This window comes from Vicia villosa, unplaced genomic scaffold (genome assembly GCF_029867415.1).
Source record: "Vicia villosa cultivar HV-30 ecotype Madison, WI unplaced genomic scaffold, Vvil1.0 ctg.003645F_1_1, whole genome shotgun sequence".
Classification (NCBI taxonomy): Eukaryota; Viridiplantae; Streptophyta; class Magnoliopsida; order Fabales; family Fabaceae; genus Vicia; species Vicia villosa.
In genome coordinates, this window is record NW_026706260.1 from 182,608 (window position 1) to 186,740 (window position 4,133).

The following is a 4,133-nucleotide window of genomic DNA, read 5'->3' on the forward strand; positions in this document are numbered from 1 at the left end:
TTCCTGTCAGACTTTCTTGAAAGAAATGGATCCAGAGCTTCTTGTTAGCAGTGTGAGGCTGAATCTTCCTAAAAAAGGATCTCAGATGCAGCTTGGGACAAGACACACCATCATATTTAGCAAAGGTTGGAGTCTTGAATTTGGGAGGGATGACCACCCCTGAGATAAGTCCCAGCTCTTCAAAATCTAGCCCAAGTACCTTTTGAATTTCCATGGCTTTCATACGCTCTTCTAGCAACTTGTATTTGTCATCAGGGTATTCATCCTCATAATAGCAATCCTTTTCTTCCTCAGAGGGTTGAACATAATCACGGTTACTTTTCACGTCAGTCTTGACGCTAGCATCATCATCTTGATCATTGTTATTGTCTTCTGGAATTTCTACTTCTTTGGTTGCCTTAGCGGGACCTCTGAATCTTCTTCCCAATCGGATGGCACTAACTGATCTTTTGGGCTTCTTCTCCTTCTTGGTTAACAAGGTTTTCGTCTCGTCTTGCCCCTTGGCCAAATTCAGAATCAACGCTTGGAACTGGGCATTCTGAGCCTGAAGGACTTTAACTGATTGTTCGAGATCCATTTATGCTAAAATAAATAGCGAGAAGATGAGAAACCTGTATTAAGAAGCCTTCTATGCGATGTTATGAATGCAGATACAACATTTTCAAGGATCTTTAGGGACTTTAGTTTGCAACTTTAGAAAATGAGTTGGTCGCATCTTTGTCTGAATAACTTTCATTTTGGATGTCCTTCTATGAGAATCAAGCTCACCATATCGAGTGGGTCATCGCCTCAGACTCGGGATACTTGTACTTCTGAATTTGAAGGCATATGGCTAGAGGAAAATAAATCCTCTTGCCTCTGATAGGTATGTACTTTTGCATCTGAAGACATATGGCGAGAGGAAAATAAGTCTTCTTGTCCCTTGATAGGAATTCAGTCCTTAATGATAGCACCTGAAATTATGCGCCCTAAATTCCTAAGATCCTTGAAAGGGTTAGTCAATATGCTATGTTATGATGTCATGATGTCATGCAAATGTTATGCATTAGGCAAAGCATAAGGTAATAAGGACGAGTAAGTCCTACAACCAAAAACTGCAAGGAAATCAAGTGGTTAAATAACAATCAAGTCACACAAGTGTTCTTAGGTTTAAAGGCTTGCATGAAGTCTAAAGGTAGATACCTTCCCCACTGAAGTTTAGTTGGTTCAACCCGTCCTAAAATAGTAACCGGGTTCCAGGGAGCTCATATCACGGATCTTTCTCGAAAGTATTATCTCAGTTAGCGCTCGAATGGCTGACCAAAAACATCTTGAAAGATTGATCTTAATGAGTGTAGCATCGAGTATCAACCAGCTTCAGTCAGGAATCCAAAGCCAACCATCTCGCTACTTCCTATTGGCCAAAGTCAAGTTCAACTAGGGTTCTAAGGGCAAATTAGTGCTTAATGACACCACGCGGTAGCCAAATGTCTTCTCGATCATATTCAACCATATCGATACATGTCGTACAGTCTCCTTGGTCCATTGCCACATACTTAAGGTATCTCGAGATTCGGGTTATAATCTTTCACACAATAACAAACCCAAGAATTAACCTTAAAAATAAAGCAAGCAAATCAAAAAATTTACAAAAATGGAAGTGAACTAAAACTCTAAGGTAACCCCTCTTTTTTAAGCATCCCCAGCAGAGTCGTCAGTTCTGTAACACGGTGGGAGAACTGACTTTCTTAAATGTGCGGATAGCAAGAGTTGCCACCGACTTTTATTTTATCCAATTTTTGGCCTCAATCTTGTATCTTTCTCTCTCCACGAATTTTATTCAAATATTTGGCCCTTTTGATTGATTAAATTTGATTGGAAATCAAATCTTTGATTAAAAACTAATTTTCACATGTATATGATTTATTCATATTTAAATGAATTAAAATTCAAATAAATAAGACAAATATTATAAAAATAACATAACTAGTTTAAATACCATTATAAAGCCCATAGACATGTTTAAAATCCACATTTTAGGCCCATTGATCCAAAAAGTCCATTTTGCTCATATTGACTTTTGTGCATTTCTCCAAAATTGACCAACTTTAGAAAACTATAACTCCCTCAATATTTATCATATGAAGGTTTTCTAGGACTTTTTGGAAAGCCCAAGATATCCTCTACAAGCCACTTTGGAACCTTTTTTGCATTTGGATATTTTATCTTAATTAGATTGGCCTTGACAAAAAATAGCTTTTGGTGGACTTCTAAAAAGACCTGTAATGTTTGAATTCATATCTTCAAAATGAAGCATTTTTGGCCTTTTTTGCATTTGGATATTTTATCTTAATTAGACCGGCCTTGACAAAAAACAGCTTTTGGTGGTCTTCTAAAAAGACCTGTGATGTTTGAATTCATATCTTCCAAATGAAGCATTTTTGGCCTTGCTCTATGGGAGACAAAGTTGTAGAGAATTCAATTTCCTTCAAAATTAACTTTGGTTGGGAAATTTCTAATGAACCATGTGAAAGTTATGGTTGGTCAAAGTTTAGTTGACTTTTAGTCTAAAAACCCTAATTTAGAAGCTTTGAGTTTTGTTAATTTCTGAACTTTTCTTGATAAATCATTATCAACCCTTGATCAAATGATGAATATAACCTCAAAAGTTGACGTTGACCAAAAATCAGGATTTTTGACTGCATGTTGACCACATTTGACTTTTAGGTCAAACTAGTCGACCGTTGATCATTTGATCTTTTGACTGAGCAAACTTGTATTGTGACGCTTGAAACTTGGCATGAGGATTCTTTGAAGCATATGGGAAGCACGAGTTCCTCTTGAGTCCTTGGAAGTCCAAATTCCTTGAGAGAAGTCAAAACCCTAGTTGGAGGCTTGTTGTTTAGGAGATAAATAAGTGTGCCCAATTCTTGTGTAGTCTTGAGCAGTTGAAGAAATGTTGAAATATAATGGGCAAATTTTGGGGTATGACATTGCTTTTGTTTACTTTTCCCGCATTTTACTTTCCGCACCCAAAACCAAACTAAGAAGGATTGAAACTAATGAACGATAGTTTTTCCCTCTCACTAATCCCTGTGGAGACGATACGATATAACCTATATCACCCGGTAATAATATACCTATTACTTTTTGCTTTCCGCTTTACCGCTTTAACAAAATGGTGCCATTGCCGGGGATTGGTGTTGATGTTATCTACATCGCGATAGTTTAGCTTTATAAGCAAGACTATTTAACTTTAACTTGCAGGATGAGGTAACCTCTTGTTGGCTGAGGATTTCGTTTAGAAAGAATATCCTTTGGAGAGTTACAATTCGAAGGAAGATGGTTACTGATGACCATTTCTGAGTTTAAAAAATGGCTACTGATGGCCATGTTTCGAGAATGTTGGTTTGAGTTGGAGTAAAGATGGTTAGACTTGGAGCTAATTCGAAGAAGGTTATCTTTAAAGACTTGAACGTTTTTTTGCGAAATACGTAAAGTACTGAAGCTTAACGTGTTTTCGTAGCATTCTCAATTCTGATCACGTTGCCACGCGTCAAAAGAGGATTCAGGCGGGAGGATTTGAATTTCAAAGTAGTTTGTGTAACTGCACAAAGACAGATGGCATCCCAGGGATTCCCGTGGGCAACATGGCATTAGATTCGTGTAGGACCGTTAGGGTCGAATTTAGTATAAATAAGGGTCTTAATGTTAGGATTCCGTGTGTTCATTTTGTACAAATCACTCAAGTATCAAGTGTTTAGAGAACGAGTTCGCTGAGAAATGTACGTATGACACCAACACCAGTTTAATACATTTGTATTTTTCTTTATTCAAGCATCTTTTCATTATTACTGCTTTCATTTGCTTCCTGTTATTTACATTCCTGCACTTTTTTATTTCGTCTAACTTTCATTTCGAAGCACTTTATATTTATGCATTTTACATTCTTACACGTTACATTCCTGCACTTTTACATTTCTGCAGTTTATACGCCTTTATTTATATTTCTTCGTCGAAAGACATACTTATGTGCATAACAAGTGTTGTTTTTAAGTAAACATTCACATGATCATATCATAAACAAGTTTTCTCGAAGCCAGAACGAACAAGCATGAATCAAATCATATCGAAAGACAATTGTTTGACTATGT